Below are 26,722 nucleotides of genomic sequence, written 5' to 3'. Positions count from 1 at the left end.
CTCCGTCCTCTCCTGGTTCTCCTCTTACCTCTCCGGTCGTTCTTTCTCAGTCTCTTTTGCAGGCTCCTCCTCCCCCTCCCATTCTCTCACTGTGGGGGTTCCCTAAGGTTCAGTGCTTGGTCCCCTTCTGTTCTCGATCTACACGCACTCCCTTGGTGACCTCATTCACTCCCACGGCTTCAACTATCATTTCTATGCCGATGACACCCAGATCTACATCTCTGCCCCTGCTCTCTCCCCCTCTCTCCAGGCTCGCATCTCTTCCTGCCTTCAGGATATCTCCATTTGGATGTCTGCCCGCCACCTAAAGCTCAACGTGTCGAAGACTGAACTCCTTGTCTTCCCTCCCGAACCTTGCCCTCTCCCTGACTTTCCCATCTCTGTTGATGGCACTACCATCCTTCCCGTCTCACAAGCCCGCAACCTTGGTGTCATCCTCGACTCCGCTCTCTCATTCACCCCTCACATCCAAGCCGTGACCAAAACCTGCCGGTCTCAGCTCCACAACATTGCCAAGATCCGCCCTATCCTCTCCATCCCAACTGCTACCCTGCTCATTCAAGCTCTCATCCTGTCCCGTCTGGACTACTGCGTCAGCCTTCTCTCTGATCTCCCATCCTCATGTCTATCTCCACTTCAATCCATACTTCATGCTGCTGCCCGGATTATCTTTGTCCAGAAACGCTCTGGGCATATCACTCCTCTCCTCAAAAATCTCCAGTGGCTACCAATCAATCTGCGCATCAGGCAGAAACTCCTCATCCTGGGCTTCAAGGCTCTCCATCACCTCGCCCCCTCCTACCTCACCTCCCTTCTCTCCTTCTACAGCCCAGTCCGCACCCTCCGCTCTTCCACCACTGACCTCCTCACCGTACCTCGCTCTCGCCTGTCCCACCATCGACCCCCGGCCCACGTCATCCCCCGGGCCTGGAATGCCCTCCCTCTGCCCATCCACCAAGCTAGCTCTCTTCCTCCCTTCAAGGCCCTGCTGAGAGCTCCCCTCCTCCAGGAGGCCTTCCCAGACTGAGCCCCTTCCTTCCTCTCCCCCTCGTCCCCCTCTCCATCCCCCCAATCTTCCTCCTTCCCTTCCCCACAGCACCTGTATATATGTATATATGTTTGTGCCTATTTTTTACTCTATTTATTTATTTATTTATTTTATTTGTACATATCTATTCTATTTATTTTATTTTGTTAGTATGTTTGGTTTTGTTCTCTGTCTCCCCCTTTTAGACTGTGAGCCCACTGTTGGGTAGGGACTGTCTCTATATGTTGCCAATTTGTACTTCCCAAGCGCTTAGTACAGTTCTCTGCACATAGTAAGCACTCAATAAATATGATTGATGATGATGATGATGATGTACTATTTGACAGTTCTACCATCAAATAATTAACAATTGCATTGGAGTAAAGTAGTATTCCCCCAAGTGTTTACTGATAACTTGATCAAGTGCTTATCATAAAATATTAAATGTTAATATTGTAAGAAATATCTGAATTTTCCCCCAGGTTGAATGTACATTATATGTATATTTTGTATTGTATTTATTTTACATATTAGAGAATGAGTATGGCCTTGTAGAAAGAATAGGGTCCTGGGAGTCAGAAGACCCGAATTCTAATCCCAGCTCTACCAATTGCCTGCTGTGTGACCTTGGGCAAGTCACTTAACTTCTCTGTGCCTGTGAAACTGAAATTCAATACCTGTTCTCCCTCCTACATAGACTGTGAGCCCATTCGGGAAAGGGACTGTGTCCAACCTGATTAACTTGTATATACTTCAACACAGTATAATTATTGATACATACTAAGTACTAAACAAATATCATATTTTTTATTGTATTTTTATTATTGTTACTGTACAACTTGATTAATCACTTAATCAACCTTAAAATCCTTAAATGTAATATTTGTTAAATGCTGACTGTGCAAGGGTTGATACCAGATAACCAGGTTGGACACAGTCCCTGTCCCAGATGGGGGTTGCAGTCTTAATCTCCATTTTACATATGAGATTACTGAGGTGCAAAGAAGTTAAGTGAATTGCCCAAGGCATACAGCAGACATGTAGCAGAGCCAAGATTAGAACACATGTCCTCCGATTCCCAGGCCTGTGCTTTTTCCATTAGAAAACACTGCTTCTCAATCCTTGTGTTGAAACCAGGGGTTTGGGAGGTTGGGGGTAATAAATTATCTTGTATCTATCCCAATGCTTAGAACAGTGCTCAGCACATAGTAAGTGCTTCAGAAATACCATTATTATTAATACTCCATATTGTCTTCTTGTTCTAATTTACCTTAATATATGTTGTCTCTCCCAGTCTTTTCCTCTAATATTGTCATTAGACCATCATATTTTCACCCCTTACTTCAGTCCTGATAGGGTAATCTTATCTTCCTTTTGAGCAGAGCACTGTTCTAATCACTTGAAAGAGTACAACAAAGTTAGAAGACCCAATCCCTGTGGCCTATGGAATTGCTTTTCTGCTTGTGGATTTTATTTTATCTATGAATCTCACTGGGGATTTTTTTGAGATGCTCCTAAAGTCATTTGGAAATCCTTGATTTTATTTGGGACTGAAATGATGCAATGGCAAATCAAGATATCTAAGATCAGTGTCAGCTCTAGGGCAGGGAGGTAGCATGGCTTAATGGTAAGAGCACAGGGCTGGGAATCAGGAAACCTGGGTTCTAATCCCAGCTCCACCACTTACCGGATGTGTGACAATGGACTTAACTTCACCTACCTTCTCTGTGTCTCAGTTTCCTCATCTATAAAATGGGAATAAAATGCCTATTTTCCCTCCTCCTTTCATAAACTGTGAGCCCCACATGGAAAAGAGGTTGTGCATGATCTGACTGTACTGTACCAACCCCAATGCTTAGCACAGTGCTAGAGCATAATTGCTTAAGAAAAATAATAAGTATTTTGCTTGAGTGACTACTGTGTGCAGAGCACTGTACTAAGTGCTTGGGAGAGTTCAGTATAACAGAGTTGATAGGCATGTTCCTTGTCCACAAGCCTAAGTTATGTATGGGTTGAGAAAAGGTGGACAGAGGTCAGCATGAGGGCTATGGTTGGTGGATAATAATAACAATAATAATAATAATGATAATAATAATATTTGTCATATGTGTTAAGTGCTTACAATCAAAGTAGAAAGGAAATGCTCTCTTAATGCATTTAAATGGCATGCAAAATTATAAAATATATTCCATGCCTATATTTACATTTTTATGTTTGCTTCCCCCAGTAGGATGTAAGCTTTTTTGTGGGCAGGAAACGTGTCACTTTGATAGTCTGTATTTCCCAAGCACTTAATACAGTGAACCACACCAAATGGGTGCTCAATGAATGCTACCACTGATACTTGTTGACCTCAGGCCCCTAATTTTTTCCACATCATATACCAGAGTGGGGATAGCTATTGATTAATTTTTTCTATACTTCCTTTATGTTAACCATAACCTGCTAAAGAACTAGGTGAAATAAAAAGGTGCAGAACCTCAAACTGTTTAAGATCCAAGAAGGACTACTCAATCATTCAATCGTATTTATTGAGTACTTACTGCGTGCAAAGCACTGTACTAAGGACTTGGGAGAGTTCAATACAACAACAAACAGAGACATTTCCCGTCCACAGTGAGTTCACAGTTTGGAGACTAGAACATCTTTTCTTTAAGGTGAAAAAAAATATCTAAACTGAAGATGCTCTAAAGAAATGCCTTTTACCTCTCCTTCCTGAATGAATGTGAGCTAAAACATGAAGGATAATACTTAGACTGCTCTCTTTTCTCTAGCTACAGATACCCAGCCTGGGAATCATGACTGAGGGAAATCATTTCCAACTGAGTGAGTTCATTCTCATCGGGCTCACAAACCTTCCAGAGCTGCAGACCTCTCTCTTTGTCTTGTTTCTGCTTATCTATTGTACCACAGTCGTGGGGATCCTGGGCCTCATCTTCCTGACTAGGACTGATTCTCGACTTCAAACTCCTATGTACTTTTTCCTTGGCGACTTGGCTTTGGTTGATGTTGGCTATTCCACAACTGTGGGCCCCCAAGTGCTGGTCAGCTTGCTGGAGGAGAGAAAATCCATTTCCTTCTACCTCTGTGCCATGCAACTCTGCTGTTTCATTACTTTTATCATTACCAAACTTTCCCTCCTGTCTGCGATGGCCTACGACTGCTTTATGGCCATCTGCAATCCTCTGCTCTACAAGCTCATCGTCTTAGAGAAAGTTTGCACTCTTTTAATTGCCATTCTCTACGTCTACAGCTTGGCTGTCGCCCTATTCATGGTAGTCTTCACGTTTCGATTGCCCTTCTGTGGCAATAACATCATCGATTATTTCTACTGTGATAGTCTACCCACCCTGGCGTTGTCCTGTTCTGATACACATGTCGTAGAATAATTCATTTTGGGGGATTCTACTTTCAATTGGATTTTCTCCCTTCTCGTTGTCCTGGTCTCCTACATCTTCATAATCTCTACCACCCTTAAGATCCGTTCTGCCCAAGGCAGATGCAGTCTTCTCTACCTGCGGTTCCCACCTAGTGAGGGTGACTGTGTTCTACGGGACTCTGATTTTTATGTACATGTGGCCACCAGCTAGTCATTCATTTGAAACAGATAAAATGACCTCCGTGTTTTACACCCAGGTGATTTCTATGCTGAATCCCCTGATCTATAGTCTGAGGAACTGGGAGGTGAAGGAGGCCCTGGAACGAACTTTCACTGCTTGTTCGCTACATTTCAAACTCCTGAAATCCTGAAATCTGTTCAATAAAAAATAATAATAATACCAAAATCCTGTTAAAAACATCTCTGGACTGTTTCCTTTTAATATAAAGATCAGATAATGAAGCTAGGAAATTAAAAAAGTCCAAGCTCAGAAATTTGCACCACATGAAAAGGAGTTTTCGCTCATTTCCAAATGTTCCAGTCAATTAGGTATTTGACGTGAAAATAGAACTTCGTTATCTCACCCTGGGCCAGAAAAGGCCACTAGTCAAGTAAGGAGCAGAATATTTAAATCTGCTCTCAATCTCTGCCTTCTGCCCAGACATATTTCTCTCAGTTTGAGGTAAAATGGAGTGACAGAAGCCTGCCCAATTTCCTACCACTGTTTGGAAAAGGTAGGGATAAGCATAGCTTGGTGGACAGAGCACAGGAATGGGAGTTAGGAGACCTAGGCTCTAGTCCCAGCTCCACTTCTTACCTGCTATTTGCCCGTGGGCAAGTCACTTTACTTCTTTATGCCTCAGTTCCATCATCTGTAAAATAGGGATGAAATAGGGATTAAATACTTGGTTTCCTTTCCCCTTAGGCTGTGAGCCCCAGGTGGGAAGGGACTGTGTCCAATCTTATTTTCTGTATCTACCCCAGGGCTTGACTCATAGTAAATTCTTAATAAATTCCACAACTATCAGTAACCCCACTGCAGTTTCCTTGGGAAAAGTCATCTTGCTCCTGTGACATGAATTGAAGGATATCTCTTACACTACAGGCAGGGCAGCCTGGAACACCTCTGGAAGCCAACATCCTTACTGCATTGGTTCCAACTTCTGGGACAATTGCACTATGTTGTCCAGCCTTAAATTAATCAATTTGTATGTCCATGCAGGGTGGGAGAGCAGACCAGCATGAGAAGCAGCAAGGCCTAGTGGAAAGAGGACAGACATGGAATCAGAAGGCCCTGAGTTTTAATCCTGGTTCTGCCACTTGTCTGTTGTGTGACCTTGAGCAAGTCATTTCACTTCTCTGGGCTTCAGGTACCTCATCTGTAAAATGGGGATAAATTGTACTCCTTACTGCTTAGACTATGAGCCCTCTGTGGGACCTGATTATCTTGTATCTACTCCATCACTTAATACAGTGTTTAGCATATAGTAAATGCTTAGCAAGCACCATGATGATGATGATGATGATGATGATGATGACTGGATCATTTACTGGACCCTGTAAATCCATATTACTCCCTCACAGAGATCTCCACTCTCTTGACCCCATCCATCTTTCAGAGCGCCTCACACCCCACCTCGCCGCCCTCTTCTCTCTACCCAGTCTTGATGATCAGATTACTGCTCTCAACTCTACCCTTTCTACTCAGCTAGACTCACTCGCTCCCCTTTCCCTTTGACGCTCTCGTACCACTAACCCACAGCCCTGGATCACAGCCACTGTCCGCCTCCTTCGCTCTTATGCTCAAGCTGCCGAACGCTGCTGGCAAAAGTCTAAACACCATGCAATCCTCGTTCACTTCAAGTTTATCCTTTCCTGCCTTAACTCAGCCCTCTCCTCTGTCAGACAAAACTATTTCTCCTCCCTTATTGTCACCCATGCCCATCGCCCCCTCCAGCTTTTCCATTTATTCAACTCCCTTCTCAGGCCTCTGGTTCCTCCCCCTCCTCCTTCCCTCACCCCCAACGAATTGGCCTCCTACTTCATCGACAAAATTAAATCCATCAGGTCTGACCTCCCCAAAGTCACGTTGCCCCCTTCTCCAACCCCCTGGCTCTCAACACTCTCTGCTACTCTCCCATCCTTCCCAGCAGTATCCCCAGAGGAGCTCTCATCCCCCCTCTCAAGTGCTACTCTGGCCACCTGTGCTTCTGACCCCATTCCCTCTCATCTCATGAGATCTCTCTCTCCATCCCTTGTCCCATCCTTAACTTCCATCTTCAACCACTCACTCTCCAGTGGTTCCTTCTCCTCTGCCTTCAAACATGCCCATGTCTCTCCCATCCTAAAAAAACCCTCTCTTGACCCCACGTCACCTTCTAGTTATTACCCCATATCCCTCCTACCATTACTTTCCAAACTCCTTGAACGAGTTGTCTACACACGCTGCCTCGAATTCCTCAACAACAACACTCTCCTCGACCCGCTCCAGTCTGGCTTCCGTCCCCTACATTCCCTGGGAACTGCCCTCTCAAAGGTCACCAATGACCTACTGCTTGCCAAATCCAATGGCTCATACTCTATCGTAATCCTCCTCGACCTCTCAGCTGCCTTCGACACTGTGGACCACCCCCTTCTCCTCAACACGCTATCTGTCCTTGGCTTCACAGACTCCGTCATCTCCTGGTTCTCCTCCTATCTCTCTGGTCGTTCATTCTCACTCTCTTTTGAAGGCTCCTCCTCCCCCTCCCATCCCCTTACTGTGGGGATTCCCCAAGGTTCAGTGCTTGGTCCCCTTCTGTTCTCGATCTACACGCACTCCCTTGGTGACCTCATTTGCTCCCACGGCTTCAACTATCATCTCTACGCTGATGACACCCAGATCTACATCTCTGCCCCTGCTCTCTCCCCCTCTCTCCAGGCTCGCATCTCTTCCTGCCTTCAGGACATCTCCATCTGGATGTCTGCCCGCCACCTCAAACTCAACATGTCGAAGACTGAACTCCTTGTCTTCCCTCCCAAACCCTCCCCTCTCCCTGACTTTCCCATCTCTGTTGACGGCACTACCATCCTTCCCGTCTCACAAGCCCTCAACCTTGGTGTCATCCTCGACTCCACTCTCTCCTTCACCCCTCACATCCAAGCCGTGACCAAAACCTGCCGGTCTCAGCTCTGCAACATTGCCAAGATCCGCCCTTTCCTCTCCATCCACACTGCTACCCTTCTCATTCAAGCTCTCATCCTATCCCATCTGGACTATTGCATCAGCCTTCTCTCTGATCTCCCATCCTCGTGTCTCTCCCCACTTCAATCCATACTTCATGCTGCTGCCCGGATTGTTTTTGTCCAGAAACGCTCTGGGCATGTTACTCCCCTCCTCAAAAATCTCCAGTGGCTACCAATCAATCTGTGCATCAGGCAGAAACTCCTCTCCCTGGGCTTCAAGGCTCTCCATCACCTCACCCCCTCTTACCTCACCTCCCTTCTCTCCTTCTACAGCCCACCCCACACCCTCCACTCCTCTGCTGCTAATCTCCACACCGTACCTCATTCTCGCCTGTCCCGCCATCGACCGCCGGCCCACGTCATCCCCCGGGCCTGGAATGCCCTCCCTCTGCCCATCCGGCAAGCTAGCTCTCTTCCTCCCTTCAAGGCCCTACTGAGAGCTCACCTACTCCAGGAGGCCTTCCCAGACTGAGCCCCTTCCTTCCTTTCCCCCTTGTCCCCCTCTCCATCCCCACATCTTACCCCCTTCCCTTCCCCACTGCACCTGTATATATGTATATATGTTTGTACATATTTGTTACTCTATTTATTTATTTATTTTACTTGTACATATCTATTCTATTTATTTTATTTTGTTAGTATGTTTGGTTTTGTTCTCTGTCTCCCCCTTTTAGACTGTGAGCCCACTGTTGGGTAGGGACTGTCTCTATATGTTGCCAACTTGTACTTCCCAAGCACTTATTACAGTGCTCTGCACACAGTTAGCGCTCAATAAATACGATTGATTATGATGATGATGGATCAGAAATTCAGGGCTGCCAAAAAAATTTCTGGTCAAATTTAGCACAGGTGAAGTGACCTGAAATTTTTCCAGTGGTGGGAAAAAAACAGAAACAGACAAAAATGTTAACATTGAAAAATTTTAAGCCAAATCATAATGGAGTATATGAATATAATATAGGAACTAGTCAAGGCATTAGAATTTTCCTAGGAAGCTTTAGGTTCAAAATTTTTGCTTATGAATTTTAATAAAAGTCAGCTGTTTGTCAACCAGGAACACTGAAACAAGAAGAGTTTGTGATATTTGATATAACTACTTAACATTCACTAATCCCAAGCAATAATACGCTTTGAAAGACATCAAATTAAATGTTGGAAATGAAATTCAATTTCTATAAGATGAAATTCCAATGAAATTCAATTGAATTACTTTTCAGAATCAAAGCAAGAGAACAAGATTGTATCTTAATGACAATTCATTATAAAATTGAGCGCCCTGAATTTGCTTATATATCCTACATGAAAGAGATGGGAGAGAATTTTGATAGAGATGCTGTTACTAAAAATGACTTTAAAATATTGAGTATCGAAAATAACAACTTTCAAATAATTAGAAATTCAGAAAGGATTTTCAAATGAGAAATAATTCTCTTGAAATTGTAGTTACAAAATTTTGAGCAGTAGGAAATTCTTACTAAATGAAAATTGCCTTTCTTAGAGTGTGAGTCTCACAAGGGGCAGGAACTGTATCTGAAGTGATTATATATATCTGAGAAGAGTGGTCAACACACAGTAAGGGTGTAACAGACAGTATTGTCGTCATAATCAACTCTTTCAATTGCATAAGGGGCTGTGGAGTGTGTGTGTGTGTGTGTGTGTGTGTGTGTGTGCATATGTGTGTTTGTGTAGGGGCAGATGGGGCAGCTAAAGAAGCTTCAGGATAGTGGGTAAAGTATGCACATAGGAATCAGAAGGACCTGGGTTCTAATCCTGTCTCTGCCTCTGGTCTGCTGTGTGACTTTGGTCAGGTCACTTCATTAATTCATTCATTCATCCATTCATTCATTTATTCAATCGTATTTATTGAGCGCTTACTGTGTGCAGAGCACTGTACTAAGCACTTGGGAAGTATGTGTTAGCAACATATAGAGATGGTCCCTACCCAGCAGTGGGCTCACAGTCTAGAAGGGGGAGACAGACAACAAAACAAAACATATTAACAAAATAAAATAAATAGAATAAATATGTACAAGTAAAATAAATAAATAGAGTAATAAATATGTACAAACATATATACATATATACAGATGCTGTGGGGAGGGGAAGGAGCTAAGGTGGGGCAGATGGGGAGGGGAAGGAGGGGGAGAGAAAGGAGGGGGCTCACTTTTCTGTCCCTCAGTTACCTTATATGTAAACTGGGAATTAAGACTGTGATCCCCATATGAGATAGGGACTGCATGCAAACTGATTATCTTGTATCTACCCCAGTGCTTAGAACAGTGCTTGTCACATAGTAAGAGCTTAACAAATACCATAATTATTATTATTATTTTTACCCAGTCTACCTTCCACAGATGCAGAGTATTACATATGGCCTCAGAACCTTGCAAAACCCCAAGCATGCAACTTAAAGAAGAGGTCCACTTAGGTTGAGGCAGTAGTACGAAGGCATGCCCTGCTGCAGCAATCTTTCATCAACTTCTTTGGTTTTATTTTTTCCCACATGTGGATGACATTTCCTTTTGGAAGCTGTTTTAAATGCTTTCAGGGTAGGCATCATATCTACTTACTCTATGGTACTCCCCCAAATGCTTAGTACAGTGCCGTATGCACATTAAGCACTCGTTAAATACTACTGATTGACTTTTACTACATAACCAATCAGTGGTATTTATTGAGCATTAACTATTTGCAGAGCACTATTTTAAGAGCTTGGGAGAGATACAAGATACAAGATACAAGATACAAGATAAATTAGCAGACTTGTTCCCTGCCCATAATGATTTTACAGTACAGAGAGGGGCCTACAATTCCTCAATTCCCACTTTCAAATGTCTCTGTGACTCTTGGCCCACTGGGGTATGCTATTTAAAATCTTTATTAAGTTATGCTCACTGTTTACTTTACATATTCTCTGACGAGTCATTCAGGAACCATATTCCAAAGGGAATATATTTCAATATATAGTTTAATCCCATGTAATCTGCATTTTTTACCAGGAGTATTTGGCAGAAGAAGAAACTGGATCATTCATTTTACCACAATGTAACCTGTGCTTTGAAGTAATGGTTAAAAACCCACTGCTTTTCTAAAGGAAATGCCCTTTAAATTATCCAGATAAGAGGGGAAGAGTCAAAGAGGTATGAGGAAGAACTTCTGCTAGAGACTGATGATCTTGGAGATTTCATAACTTCCAGTACTGAGGTATACTGGGCTCTACTGAATGGTGTGATTTCCTGGTAATTAATAATCATAATGAGATCATTGGAGTGGCACAATATCTAGCTTCTTCCTTAAATAGTTAAGATGAAAAGGAGGATTATGTGTAAACAAGAATTATTTCATCAACTGCAACAGATAAAGTAACTAGCTTGAATCAATCAATCAATCAATGACATTTATGAACTGTGACTGTGAGCCCACTGTTGGATAGGAACCGTCTCTATATTTTGCCAACTTGTACTTCTCAAGTGCTTAGTACAGTGCTCTCCACACAGTAAGTGCTCAATAAATACAATTGAATGATATATGTAGAGCACAGAGCACTGTACTAAGCACTGGAAGAGTAAAATAAAACAGAGTTGGCAGACACATTCCTTACCCACATCGAGCTTACAGTCTAGAAATGTATAGTCATGCTAGCAAAATTTGGCAGTGATTACAAAAATGACCTGTTCATTTAAAAATTTTTGGTCAACGTGCCAACCAGAATTCCTGCATTCTTGGGAGCATCTCTGTCGTGGGATTTCAGTCTTCTTATACCAGATTGAAAGAGTAAGGATTTATAAGGATCTCAACCTTTCCTTTGCATAAGGATAAGCCAAAACCCTAGCAAAAGTGACCATTCAGGAGAGAAGTTTAAGCAATCCTCTTCAGATGTTGCTTGTGGGAAAGGGCATGGCCATAGTGGATAAAGCATTGACTTGAGAATCAGAACTGAATTGAATTCAATTCAATCATATTTATTGAGTGCTTACTGTGTGCAGAGCACTGTACCAGAACACTATACTTTCTCTGTTGCAGTTGATGAAACAACTCTTGTTTATACGGAAGGACCTGAGTGCTAATTCCTTCTCTGCCACCTGTATGCTGCATGACCTTGGGCAAGTCATTTAAGTTCTCTGTGCCTCAGTTACCTCATCTGTAAAATGGGGATTAAGACTGTGAGTACCATGCGAGACACAGACTATGTCCAACCTGATTAGCTTGTATCTACCCCAATGCTTAGAACAGTGCTTGAAACATAGTAAGTGTTTACCAAATACTATTGTTATTATTATTGTTAATAAGCCAGGAAAATCTTACTTGCTTCTCAAATTGTAGTAGTAATAATAATAATGATAATAATAATAATAATAATGACATTTATTAAGCCCATACTATGTGCAAAGCACTGTTCTAAGCGCTGGGGAGGTTACAAGGTGATCAGGTTGTCCCATGGGGTTTCACAGTCTTAATCCCCATTTTACAGATGAGGTAACTGAGGCACAGAGAAGTTAAGTGACTTGCCCAAAGTCACACAACTGACAATTGGCAGAGCCGGGATTTGAACCCATGACCTCTGACTCCAAAGCCCGTGCTCTTTCCACTGAGCCACACTTCTTCTCCATAATAATGTTGGTATTTGTTAAGTGCTTACTATGTGCCAAGCACTGTTCTAAGTGCTGGACATTGCAGTAATATTAACTGAGTGCCCAATGGATGCAATGCCCTGTACTAAGCGCCTAGGAAATGAAAAACAGAAACGTGACTCCTTACTCAACTGTTCACACTCCAATGGAAGAGATACAGAAGAATATTTGCAAATAGGTTAATTGAAGCAAGGAATTAAATTACAATGACAATTTCCTGTCCACAGAACTACAAATTCAGTAGTTACAAATTCAATCCTCTTTTATTGGTGATGATTTTTAAAAGGTGGTTTCTATCTAGTATTTTGCCGAACTTCAAAAGCATCCTCATCCCTGCTCACCTCCCCTACTGAATTCCCAAACATTTCTTATGAAACGCTTACTTGAAAGCTGAAGGGAAAAAGACCCAACATGAAAAACAATGTTGAGCCTGATTGCCCTCTGTGCCTAAGGGGAAAATAGGGTGCCTTGAGACTGCAAAAGGAGATTCCTATAGATGTGAGTAAAAGACAATAATGCATTTTTCTACCTTATCCAGCCTGGGGAATGAACCCAACAATTCCTAGATCCCTCACAGGGAATGTCAGGGGAACACTTCAGTTAAAAGCCTTTCCTCTTCACAGTTCCTCTACTGAAATTTGTTTCTACTTCTGCCTAGGGTAAATGGTTTCTTTTGTATCTGCAAAATGAAGCTTTGAAATAATTTTCCTGGAGAAGGAGTTCATCGCGTGATAAAGTTGCCTGAGTTTCTGAAGAATATTTGGGAACTAATGAATTCCCTATCCTTATCAAGGCTGCACCAACCATCGGACACAAACTACTCCGTGCCACCTGTAAATGAGAACAAAACATTTACCTGTTCAAGTACTGTTTCAACGAGCTCACACTCACGCTTTGAAGATTACCAGTGAACTGAAGATAATCAACATCCCTAGTTTTCTGGATAGGAAGGTCTGTTACTTAAACAAGATTCTTTATTCTGCCCTTGTCAAGTCCCTAAACAGTACACCACACCAAATAATTACTCAATAAATAATTATAATAATAATGATGGCGTTTGGTAAATGCTTACTATGTGTGAAGCACTGTTCTAAGCGCTGGGGGGATACAAGGTGAGCAGGTTGTCCCACATGGGGCTCACAGTCCCCAGCTAATCCCCATCTAATGTGGTGGCTAATCCCGGCTCCACCACGTGTCTGCTGTGTGACTTTGGGAAAGTCACTTAACTTCTCTGTGCCTCAGTTACCTCATCTGTAAAATGGGAATTAAATCCTCCTCCTTCCAGTGTGAGACTTGGAGCCTCATGTGGGATAGGAGCTGTGTCCAAACCAATAATCTTGTATCTAGTTTAGTGCTTAGTGCAGTGCCTGCAACACAGTGAGAGTTTAACAAAGTATCATAAACAATAAAGACTAAGGTAACCATTTATCCTGTGGCAGATGGGATGGTCACAAATTTTTGAGTCCTATTCTCCTGAGCCCAAAGTGATAGTACAGACTACTTGATACGCCTCTCTCAGCTAAAAGTCAGGAGAGCAAGCACGAAAACATCAGCAGAGAGAGCAACAGTAGCAGGTAATTAGAGAGACAGCCAATACTACTCACCCACTTTGTCTCCTCCTTCCTAACTTTTCTCTTTCCTTTCATTGTCATTGTCTTACTCTCCCTTTCCTGTTCCTGCCATGGCTGCCCCAACCAATCAATCAATCAATCCGACTTATTGAGTGCTTGCTGTGTGCAGGGTGTTGTGCTAGGCACTTGGGAGAGTACAATATAACAATATAATAGACACTTTATAGGTGCCCCAAGCACATCTATCATGACCACATCTGCGGCTGTTTCCTAGAAGCTCCTGGAACTGCCTTTTCTGTGTGCAAGGCAGCCATACCTGGGATCTAGAGGGAGCAAGCAGCCCCAGCAACTATGGCCGTGACAGTTGGGGCCATGGAAATGGAAGATGGCTGGTGACAGTAATGGAAGAAGGTTGATGTCAACAATTGAAGAGTGTCTAGATGAGAGTTGGTGACTCTTTCACTAGGTGTGCCTTTATATTCAAATTTGTGTGTGTGTATAACTGTGCCAGTAACCACTTCACTGTCCTTCTCTGTCCCTCTCTGCTGATTTTTTAATGTTTTTCTTCTAGTTCTTTCTCAATGACTGTTTCAAAGTGTTTTTTTATCTATTCCTGTCTCATTTTAATTCTTCCTGCCTAACTTTAATGTATTCCCATGACTGTCTCCTCATCTAGACTGTAGGATCCTTGAGAGCAAGGATCATGTCTACTAATTCTACTCTACTCTTCCTTCGGTTGAGAACAGTACTCTGCACATAGTAGGCATTCAATAAATACTTTGGAATGATTAATAGATTTACTCTGTTCCTTTATCCACCTCTGTTTCTCTGCCTTTGTAAATCTCTCTATTAATTGGTTGATTGATTGAGTCTCTTATGTTCTGATTCTTTCTGTCTTTATAATAATAATAATAATAAAAATAATAATAATGATAATAGTATTTGTTAATCACTTACTATGTACTAGGCACTATTCTGAGCACTGGGGCGGATACAAGCAAATCGTGTTGGGCATATCCCTGTCCCACCTGGGGTATTTATGTCTTGTAGTTTCTTGACCTCTCCCTGAGAAGCCCATTCCTTATCCAGCTTTGAACGCCATAAATATTCACATTAAGACCTGTAAAAATCAGTATTGCTTCCAATTTCTGTTTCAAATTTACATGTGCTATAGGTTTTGTAGCAAACTGATTGTAATGCCATGATACTTTGAAAGCTATAAGGCAGTGACCCCTCCCCTCATTTCATTTAGACTCCTTACAACATACCATATACCCATCATTTTAACTCCTAGCAGGGTAGCAACTAAATTCGACTGAATTTATTGAGCACTTACTGTGTGCATATCACTGTCTTCTGGAAGGAGTACTATGTGTGAGTGAGCTTTTGATAAATGTGTTTTCTAGGAAAAAAAATAGGTGTGTTGCAGCAATTCTTGATTAAATGTTCTCCCAATTCATTCATTCATTCAATCAATCATATTTATTGAGTGCTTACTGTGTGCAGAGCACTGTATTAAGCACTTGGGAAGTACAAGTCGGCAACATATAGAGATGGTCCCTACCCAACAACGGCCTCACAGTCTAGGAGGGGGAGACAGACAACAAAACAAAACATGTGGACAGGTATCAAAATCATCAGAACAAATATAATTATAGCTATATGCAATCATTAACAAAATGAATAGAATAGTAAATATGTACAAGTAAAATAGAGTAGTAAATCTGTACAAATATATACAAGTGCCGTGGGGAGGGGAGGGAGGTAGGGCAGATGGGGGATGGGGAGGAGAGGAAAAAAGGGGCTCAGTCTGGGAACACTTCCTGGAGTAGGTGAGCTCTCAGTAGAGCTTTGAAGGGAGGAAGAGAGCTAGCTTGGTGGATGTGTGGAGGGAGGGCATTCCAGGCCAGGGGAAGGACGTGGGCCAGGGATCGATGGCAGGACAGGCGAGAACGAGGAACAGTGAGGAGGTTAGTGGCAAAGGAGTAGAGGGTGTGGGCTGGGCTGTAGAAGGAGAGAAGGGAGGTGAGGTAGTGGGGGGCAAGGTGATGGAAAGCCATGAAGCCGAGAGTAAGGTGTTTTTGCATGATTCGTAGGTTGACAGACAACCACTAGAGATTTTTGAGGAGGGGAGTGAGATGCCCAGAGCATTTCTGTACAAAGATAATATGGGCAGCAGAGTGAAGTATAGAATGAAGTGGGGAGAGACTAGAGGATGGGAGATCAGAAAGGAGGGTGATGCAGTAATCAGCCTGATAGTTAGGATGCATCTTCCTAAGTCCCCAAAAGAGAATCGTTAGGCCACAAAAATCATCTTTATCCCACCAAATATTTGTCCCACGGAAACTGCTCCATCCTCTCAGATATCCTCTACTCCCTCTCTTCTCTAACCATCCCTCCTCTCTTTTTATTGTTCACTATATTACCAGGTTAAACGTAGACAAGTCTCTGCTGCAAGTTCTTTCAAGAGTTTGCTACGTAAAATTATTCCTAAAACAAAGGAAATCAATTGATAAGAAGCAGTTAGGGTGCTTTCTTTTAGGTTCCCTGGCTTATTTTCTGCATATCGGGTATCTTAGTGCCATTGTTTTTTCTTTTTTTAGAACCTGATCTTATTTTCATGTTTATTCGTATCAACACCCAAATCATTTCTCAAGGCTCCTTTCCAGATGCAGCAGACTGTAACACCATCTTTGACAACTCACCAGTGTTCCCCTGTAAATACAGTCACTTGGGGAATATTTTAAAGTCAAAGTTTGCAAATCAATAAATGTGTTAATTGCACAATGCATAACTATGTCTGAAAATCTGTTCCCAAAGGAATTATTAAAAGTGTGGCAGGATCGTAGTCCCTTTTGTGTATGTAGAATATTTTTTAAAGGCAGTTGAAGTCAGTTATTCCATACAATTTCCAATGAAAAATTAATATATTGCCAAACACCTTTATCAATTATGGGCTTTAAGATGATGATTGGGTTCATATTGATGGTCAGGCAATTAATTTATCAATAAGATATTCCAATTTTACCCATTTGTTATATGACCTGTAAGGAAAGCATAGTCTCAAAAGAAAGACAAAGTGATTATTAGACCCTCAAACTATCATTTAAGGTCAAAAAGAAGTAGCATTACCTAATTGAAAGAGCATGGTCTTGGGAGTCAGAGGACTTGGGTTCTAATCTCATCTCCACCACTTGTCTGCTGCATGACCTTGGGAAAGTCACGTCACTTCTCTGTGCCTCAGTTATCTCAACTGTAAAATGGAGATTTAATATCTGTTCTCCTTCCATAGGGACTGTGTCTGACCTTATTAGCCTGTATCTACCTCAGGGCTTAGAACAGTGTTAGACACATAGTAAGCACTTTTAAAAATTCCATAAAAAGAACCTATAAATTGAGAAAAGTAAAATGAAGTTTGACTTGAATGGAGGGGGAGATCAATTAATTAATCAGTAGCATTTATTGCCTCTATCAGGCTCATGCCTGGAGAGTTTTCAGTACTCTACCAGTCTTGAATATGGGAGGGGGAGTCAAGCGGAGGCAGCCCATTCCATTACTAGCTTGGGTAGTGGCTGGAGAGTGAAAGGGAATCCCCTACAAGTCAAAACTCACCTGTGCTGGGCAGCAGCAGCATGGGAGAGCATCCAGCGTGAAGACTCAAGTTTACTAGAGAAGGAGCGTGGCTCAGTGGAAAGAGCACGGGCTTTGGAGTCAGAGATCATGGATTCGATTCCCGACTCCGGCACACATCGGCTGTGTGACCTTGGGCAAGTCAGTTAACTTCTCTGAGCCTCAGTTACCTCATCTGTAAAATGGGGATTAAGACCATGAGCCCCACGTGGGACAACCTGAACACCTTGTATCCGCCCCAGTGCTTAGAACAGTGCTCTGCACATAGTAAGTGCTTAACAAATGTTATTATTATTATTATTATTATTATTATTATTATTATTACAGCACAGAAGGGAGCAATAGTAAACCACTTCCATATTTTTACCAAGAAAACTTTATGGATAATCTACCAGAACGATTGCAGATGGAGGTGGGGTGTACCGTGAGAAACGTGTCCATGGTATTGCTATGGCTCAGAGATGACTCAAAGGCATAAGACAAGACAAGCATTTATTGAGTTATTAATGTGTAAAGAGTACCGTACTAAGTATTTGGGAGAGTACAGTTCAAGAGTTAGTAGACACATTCTCTGGACAAAGTGAGCTTCCAGACTAGAGATATATTTTTTCTCCAGTTCCTGTGACTATTTTATGATAATAACAACAGTAGTGATATTTCTTAAGAGCTTACTATGTGCAAAGCACTATATTAAGCCTCCGGGTAAATACAAAATACTCAGGTCTGACTCAGTCCTTGTTCCATATGACGTTCACAGTTTAAGGGGAAAGAAGAACATACATTGAACCTTCATTTTACAAACGAAGAAACCTAGGCATGGATAAATTAAGTGGCTTACACAAGGTCACACAGCAAGAAAACGAAAGAGCCAGAATTAGAACGGTTCATCTGACTCCCACGCTCTCTTTTCCCGAAGCATTTGTTTGACACTTACTATGTGTCACATAAATCAAATTTAGTGACTTCTTTCTGTGTGTAGGCCACTGTACATAGCCAGGCACTGTCCTAAACACTGGGGTAGATACAGGTTAATCAGGTCAAATCCAGTCCCTGGGCCACATGGGGCTCAAGGTTAAGGGGTATAGGAAAAGGTTCCTAACAGCTACTAGCATTTCAGTTGAGAGGAATCCCTTTCCCAAGAGGCTTGATCATAAGTAAACCTAAGATTATCACCATTCTGAATTTTAGCATGACTTCTATTCACCTCCCTCCTTCCTCATCAACCCAGAGTTCAAGTAGAGAAGCAACTCTCAAAGGCCGATCTGTCAGATTCAGTACTGAGCAGTCAGGCTGTTATAGATGTTGCCTTCCTAGCTGCCTCTTCATTTTCTGGGAAGTAAATTCATTCCTAAGTGGGTGGAGGAGAAAAAGAATGGATGAAGCATGCCATTTCTGAAAGTCCCAGCTTCTGTGAGGAAATGGAATTTCTCAAAGGATTTTGCTTTTACCATTAATGATGTCTTTACCTGGAAGCTGAGAGGAGTTCTAGCAAGATGCAAAAGGATGACTATTTAATTTGCTGTGCAAAGATATTGACCTAGAGTTACCTAAAGACCGCAACAATCCCCTTGATTTACTTTTCTTCCACTGACCTTTTGAGGAAAGAACCGTGGAGAATGGAGGGCCAAAACTGACAGGCCAAGACTGTAATCTGTGGAGTGTGCTATATTTTCTCATACACAGGAGAACATTATCTGTTTCCACGTTCGTGTCCCTCTTTCTAATCTTTACTATCTTCTTTCCTGCTTGTGGCCTCCATTTATATGACTTCTGTTCTCCCTCTGCCTCCTGTCCTTCCTCATATCTTTTTCAAGGTCCCTTCTCTCTTCCTTCTCACAAAGGGTTCCATCCAGATGCTTCTTCTCTTGTCCTCACATTCATGAGACTTCTCTCTTAACTGCTTCTCTTCTCTTTGTCTCATAAGACTATTAGATTGCTAATAAAATGTCAAGGAAACAACAAAATCTATTAAAGGCTATGGAGGTGATAATGATGACAATGGAATTTATGAAACACTTACTACATGTCACGCACATGTCATGCTAAGTGCTAGCGTGGACACAAGATTATCAGGTTAGACCTGCTCCGGTGGGGCTCACAATTTAAGGGACTGGATGATAATGTGTGTATATTTAAATTCCATCATTCCCTTGAGTAAAAAAAAAATATATTCTGTGTCTTCTTTTCTGGATTATTTTTAAATAGTAACTCCTAGAGATGGAGAACTGTTTTTTGTGGTTAATTAGGTTTTAAAAAATTACATTAATATAATGAGGTAAAGCAATACCATGATCAGATAGTTATATATACAATTCTGATTCAATTTTTGTGGACCAAACATATCCATGGACATGAAGAAAAGACAATTTCATATTGAGGACATGTCATAAATTTAAGGTTCCTGGAGTTCTTAATGTGGGCCACGTATTATACTAGGAACTGGAGTAGCTACAAGATAATCAGGTCAGACACAGTCGTTGTCCCATATAGGGCTCAGGTCCCATGTAGCATGTCCACATCAGACAGATACCAGAGCAGCTGAAAACCTGGCTATCTGGTTATAAAATCAGACATCTAACCACTTTTTAAGAACAGGAACGAGATTTTTTCTCTTTTAATCACCTACAGTAAATACTACATTTGGCAAGAAATGCATTGCTTCCAAGTATCTCAAGACAATAAAAATGAAAGTCCTGCTGGAGTTCTCAAGTCTTGAAAAAATCTATAGCTTTAGAAAGACATATGGGTAAGCTTTAGAAATACATATGGGTAGGGTTTTGAGCCTATCCTTTCTGACTCTTTGAGCAGGCACTTGTTGAGTGGATATTATTGGAAAGAATCTTTACATTCTTATTCATAATTATTCCGGATAACATGAAGATGATCATAATAATGGTCTCTGTGAATATGACATGATTACAACCACACCACAATTATTCTTCAGCCACATGTTTTCAACAGAGGTTGGAGGAACAATGCCTAGATGAAAACTTCACACGCTCATCCCGTTGTCATAACATCTTCCATTCCTCTCATTCCTTCTTTTTTGATCACTGCAACTCACCCTAAAGCAACACTGGAGAAGAGAAATGGAAACATTAATCTAGGTTTGCTAATTGCTATTTGCTAATTACCTGGGCAAGGAAGATATTTTCTCAGGGACATCGAAGGTCAGAGGTATGTTTCATAATGGAGGATTTATACTTTGTTTATAATTCATTGGCCAACTCCCTGAAGGATTTCTTCAATTTACCCAGGGGAAAAAAATAACAAAGTGTTACTCATTGAAACACCTCTGTTGAGAAATATTAATTTGAAGAATCGAACCATCTTGAAATGAGGAATTGGAGTGCCAATTAGTGTGATAACCTGTGTTCTTCCCACTGTACACAAACTTCTTTTTAAATTTCATGATAGAATTGGGTGCTTTCATGTTGAATCACATCATTGTGGTGGGGATAGCATCTACCAAATCTGTTTTATTGCACTCTTCCAAGCACATCATGCAGTGCTCTGCACACAGTTAGTGCTCAGTAAATGTCATTGATTGATGATTGATTGAAATGACTTTTATTTTATGAAATATGCAGTAGATTTGCACTATTCGGCTTTAATTTTATCCAAATACACAATTATGAACTAATACTTTCTAGTGTTTCTTAGTCTTCTGCTTTCAGCACTGCCCCATAGAAACAGGACATGTACTAATGGCCTCTCTCCTGTTGTAAAAGTATTGCATGTAAGTAAAATGTCCTTGACTAGGCACAAGAATCACATGAAAATACTCACAGTCATAAATGACCATATTTGCCTCTGGATCAGTAATGCAGTAGTATTACTGGGCAAGTCAGTCTGTTCCAGGGATGTATTAGTAGGTGTATTGACTGTCACAACTTGGGTATGATCTGCCCACAGTATTTGGTTTTGATCAGACCCCTAACATTTTAAAATCAGAGTAACTGGAGGAGTCCAGTGAAAGATAACAAATATGAATAAAGAAATGTAAAACAGAACCAGTGAGGATAGGTTTTGAAGTTGTTTGCCCTAGAAACTTCACGAGTAAGGATCTTGTTCTAAAGCTTGGATTTGTTCTCCTAAATGCATTACCTAGGAGAGTTCATACTGAAACTTCTAAGTCAACCCACTCAGCTATTCGGAGTCTCTCTGCTGTTACCAAATTCACAGGGAAGAGAAACATGATAGGTTATTAAAAGGAAAATTAAGGATATTCAAAGAACATTCCTCACCAAGAAGATGGATGTCAAGAAGCAGTATGGCCTAGTGGATAGAACACGTGCCTGAGAGTCAGAAGGACCTGGGTTCTAATCCCAGATCCACCACTTGCCTGCTGTGTGACTTGCTGTGCAAGTCACTTAACTTCTCTGTGCCTCAGTTACCGCATCTGTAAAATGGGGTTTAAGATTGTAAGCCCAATGGGGAACATGGACTGTGTCCGACCTGATTATCTTGAATCTATCTACCCCAGGGCTTAGAACAGTCTGGCACAAAGTATGTGCTGAACAAAAACCATTAAAATGAAAAAGAAGGGCAGCCACCCTGTCTACCAAACCCTTTTGGGTGATGGGTCATGGACAGAGGCAGAATGGAAGGCTGGGGGACCATTGGTGTGAACCAGTATGGCATTTCTTACAGCCCAAATTCAAAATATAATGTATCAGCTTCCACCTTGCCCTTCCTTTGGAGATGAAGTCACTTGCTTTCAGCCAAACCTATGGCTAGTCTGACAGTGCTGATGCATTTATTCCACTGCTCAGTACAATGTATGGAACATAATAAGTGCTTTAAAAATGCCAAGATTGTTATCATTATTATTATCGAAAGCTACATTTTCATGATTCTTGAACAAACCCGCCATTTCATTTGTTTTGATGTTGTTTGTTAACCACTTTGTATGTGGCAGGCACTGAACAAACTGCTGGGGTAAATATAAGCTGATCAGGTTGAACACAGTCCATGTCACACATGGGGCTAACAGTCTTAATCCCCATGTTACAGATAAGGCAACTGAGATACAGAGAAATAAAGTGACTAGCCTAAGGTCACACAGCAAAGTGGCAGAGTCGGTATTATCATCAATCATCATCAATCGTATTTATTGAGCGCTTACTATGTGCAGAGCACTGTACTAAACGCTTGGGAAGTACAAATTGGCAACACATAGAGACAGTCCCTACCCAACATTGGGCTCACAGTCTAGAACCCAGGTCCTCTGACTCTTTACACTAGGCCACACTGCTTCCCAGATTCCTATGGGGAACTTGTATTTCAAGTCTCACCTGCATTTAAAGTTCAAATGAAGGACTATGTGGAGCATAAGCACTGGAAAAAGTGTCTGCCTTACCGATTTCTGGGAGAAAAGTGAGGGAATTGTTTAGTGGCTCCTGGGTGTGATGGAGATATTCCTCTCCTAGTGTCCTATAGGGAGGTCATCCAGGAAACTCAATTTCTTTTCTTTGTGTGAAATTCCTATGCAAGATACTGCATGTACTGCTGGGGACCAAAGAGAGGAACCAGGGTTTAAAGATTATAATTTATTGTAAAATGGAAGTATTGCCCTTTCATTTACCTATTTCCTCAAGGCAGCTTTTACATCTTTGTTCCTCAGACAGTAGCTCAAAGGATTCAACATTGGGCACACAAATGTATAAAAAGCAGATATTATCTTGGACTGCTCCATAGAATGATCCTTCACAGGTCTCACATATGTGCAGAGGAGTGACCCATAAAATAAAGTGACACCCATCATGTGGGATCCACAGGTGGAAAACACTTTACTCCTTCCCTCAGAAGACTGGAACAGGGAGGTCATCCAGGAGGTTGATGCAGTAGTCAAGGCAGGATATAAGTGCTTGGGTCGACATTCACTGAAGTAAATAGAAATAAATTAAAAATGAAGATGAAAAAAATGGTTTTAAATTCCTTTCATGACCCCCCTACCAATACCTTGAAATACCTTGGGATGCTTTAATGGAGCTCTCATTAGAGATAGTGTACCAGAATACAAGATAAGGAGAAGCCAGACAGACCCTAAGACTCTCTTATTGGATAATTGGGTTGAGGAGAGAAAATTCAGGACCAGGGTAGAGGGCTAACATTCTCTCCCTCAAGAAATTACACAACTTGAGGCTTTGTATTTTCTTGAGATAAAGGACACTTTTTTGTTCTGTTTTGCTTGTAAGGCATTTGTCAAATTCTTACTTTGTGCTAGGCGTTGTATTAAGTGCTGGAGTTGATATAAGCTGATCAGGTTGGTCACAGCTGAAGTCCCATATGAGGCTCACAGTCTTAATCTCCACTTTACAGATGAGGTAACTGAGATGCAGTAAACGTAAGTGAGCTGCCCAAGGTCGCACAGCAGACAAGTGCCTGAGCTGGGATTAGAACCTCGCCAAGCTATCCATTAAATCATCTTGCTTCTCACATCTCAAGATCTAAAGGTCTTAAAACTCAAGCCCCTGCTTCTCTCCTTGAAAAAATTCTATCGTGATTATCTGTAGTGATAGTAGCACGTGGCTTCAATCACATACTACCAAGCACAAGCAAAGAAAGTAAAAGAACAGGAAAAGAAAAGCATCATAACATGATGTTGTCCATTGGATAATATCACAGATGGTAGGTTCATTATTGATTATTAGAGAAAAAGATAAGCATTATTGAAGATTCAAGAAAGGTTAAATCCATATATAGATGGAAGGCCCTGGGTTCTTAGGGCTATAGAATAATAATACTAATAATTAATTATGGTATTTGATAAGCACTTAACTATGTTCCAGGCACTGTACTAAGCGCTGGGATGGATATAAGCAAATCGGGCTGGACACAGTCCCTGTCCCACGTGGGGCTCACAGTCTCAATCCCCATTTTACAGATGAGGTAACTGAGGCCCAGAAAAGTGAAGTGACTTGCCCATGGTCACACAGCAGACAAGTGACGGAGTCAGAATTAGAACCCATGACCTTCTGACTCTCACGCCAGTGCTCTACTCACTACGCTACACTGCTTTTCGATATAACTCTAGAAAATAGAGCTAACACTGAGCAAGTACAATCTTATTACAATTCCTCCAAATGAACGTGGCTCAGTGGAAAGAGCATGGGCTTTGGAGTCAGAGGTCGTGGGTGCAAATCCCGGCAATCCTGGCTCCATCAATTGTCAGCTGTGTGACTTTGGGCAAGTCACTTAACTTCTCTGTGTCTCAGTTACCTCATCTGTAAAATGGGGATGAAAACTGTGAGCCCCCCGTGGGACAACCTGATCACCTTGTATCCCCTCAGCGTTTAAAACAGTGCTTTGCACATAGTAAGTACTTAATAAATTCCATTATTATTATTATGAGCTTCGTTCCCACTTCTGGAGACAGAATATCAGGCTCGACCAATCATTGACCTGAAGCAGCGTGATAGTTCTCATATTCTTGTGCTCTTTATTTGTAAACTATTGTAGGGAGTTGCTGTAAGCTCACTGTGTGGAGGGAATATATCTGTTTATTGTTGTATAATACTCTCTCAAGCGCATGGGATACACAGTAATTGTTCAATAAATACAATTGACAATTGGCCCACAACCTTGGTGTCATCCTCAACTCCGCTTTCTCGTTCACCCCTCACATACAAGCCATCACCAAAACTTGCCGGTCTCAGCTCCACAACATTGCCATGATCTGCCCTTTCCTCTCCATCCAAACCGCTACCCTGCTCGTTCAAGCTCTCATCCTATCCCGTCTGAACTACTGTATCAGCCTCCTCTCTGATTTCCCATCCTCGTGTCTCTCCCCACTTCAATCCATACTTCACGCTGCTGCCCGGATTGTCTTTGTCCAGAAACGCTCTGAGCATGTTACTCCCCTCCTCAAAAATCTCCAGTGGCTACCAATCAATCTGTGCATCAGGCAGAAACTCCTCACCGTTGGCTTCAAGGCTCTCCATCACCTTGCCCCCTCCTACCTCACCTCCCTTCTCTCCTTCTACAGCCCAGCCCAGACCCTCCACTCCTCTGCCGCTAATTTCCTCACTGTGCCTCATTCTCACCTGTCCCACCGTCGACCCCCGGCCCACATCAGCCTCCTGGCCTGAAATGCCCTCCCTCCCAACATCCGCCAAGCTAGCTCTCTTCTTCCCTTCAAGTCCCTACTGAGAGCTCACCTCCTCCAGGAGGCCTTCCCAGACTGAGCCGCCTCCTTCCTCGCCCCCTCGTCCCCTTCTCCATCCCCTATCTTACCTCCCTCCCTTTCCCACAACACCTGTATATATGTATATATGCTTGTACATATTTATTACTCTATTTATTTATTTTACTTGTACATATCTATTCTATTTATTTTATTTTGTTAATATGTTTGGTTTTGTTATCTGTCTCCCCCTTCTAAGACTGTGAGCCCACTGTTGAGTATGGACTGTCTCTATATGTTGCCAACTTGTACTTCCCAAGCACTTAGTACAGTGCTCTGCACACAGTAAACACTCAATAAATATGATTGATTGACTGATTGACTGAATGAATATTTTCTTGATAACTCCTAAGCGCTTTGAAGAACTTAATTACAAAACTACCTAGTGAAAATCCAGCCTTGTTAAAAAAAAAAAAGCATTTTGGGAGCTCCTGTAGGAGCATGTGAACAAGCAATTGGATGATTATTTTCTAAGTGAGTCTGCAGTCTATCAGTTGCCTAACCCAGTGTTTGTACTTTATGGCTCTTGCCTTGACTTAGGATCCTCACTTTCTAGTTCCAAGTTTTCTATATTTACTACAAGTTTATGTTCTGACCAGAGGATGGGGATGATTTTTAAAGTCTGAAACAACAGGTAAGGAGGAGGTCAGGATAAGAATCTGGGGCTTCTGTAGAGATAGACTCTGATGAAGGAGGCAGCAGGGAGCCATGGAAATTCCAAGATAGGAAGGATGAGAAGGATAACAGTGCAACTGGCCAGGCTGGTTCCTCCAGCAGGTCAGGCCAAGGGAAGATGGGGAAGTGGGATGTTTTGAAGAATCCTGTTAGCCTGGTCATAGTATGTTAGCCATGCCCCATGTTGCTAATTTTGCTTCAGATGCTCAATCCAAAATGCAAGAATGTCCAGTCTCCATTACACCTCTGCCATCAAAAGACCCATCACAGGGGAGGTTGGAGGGATTGTGAGTATGGGAATGCTGTGTGTGTGTGTGTGTGTGTGTGTGTGTGTGTGTGTGTGTTTAGCCGGGCATGGGAGTAAGAGGAGCAGATGTTGCTGTCTTCTGAATGCCT

At 42.0% G+C, this 26,722-nt stretch overlaps 1 pseudogene; it reads left to right on the top strand.

Annotated features, from left to right (window-relative positions):
• The first annotated feature begins 3,825 nt into the window (after positions 1-3,825).
• LOC119924015 lies at positions 3,826-4,777 on the top strand (annotated as a pseudogene).
• The last annotated feature ends 21,945 nt before the right edge of the window (positions 4,778-26,722 follow it).

This window comes from Tachyglossus aculeatus, unplaced genomic scaffold (genome assembly GCF_015852505.1).
Source record: "Tachyglossus aculeatus isolate mTacAcu1 unplaced genomic scaffold, mTacAcu1.pri scaffold_78_arrow_ctg1, whole genome shotgun sequence".
Classification (NCBI taxonomy): Eukaryota; Metazoa; Chordata; class Mammalia; order Monotremata; family Tachyglossidae; genus Tachyglossus; species Tachyglossus aculeatus.
The sequence above is the reverse complement of the archived record's forward strand: the minus strand, read 5'-3'. Positions and strand labels throughout refer to the sequence as shown.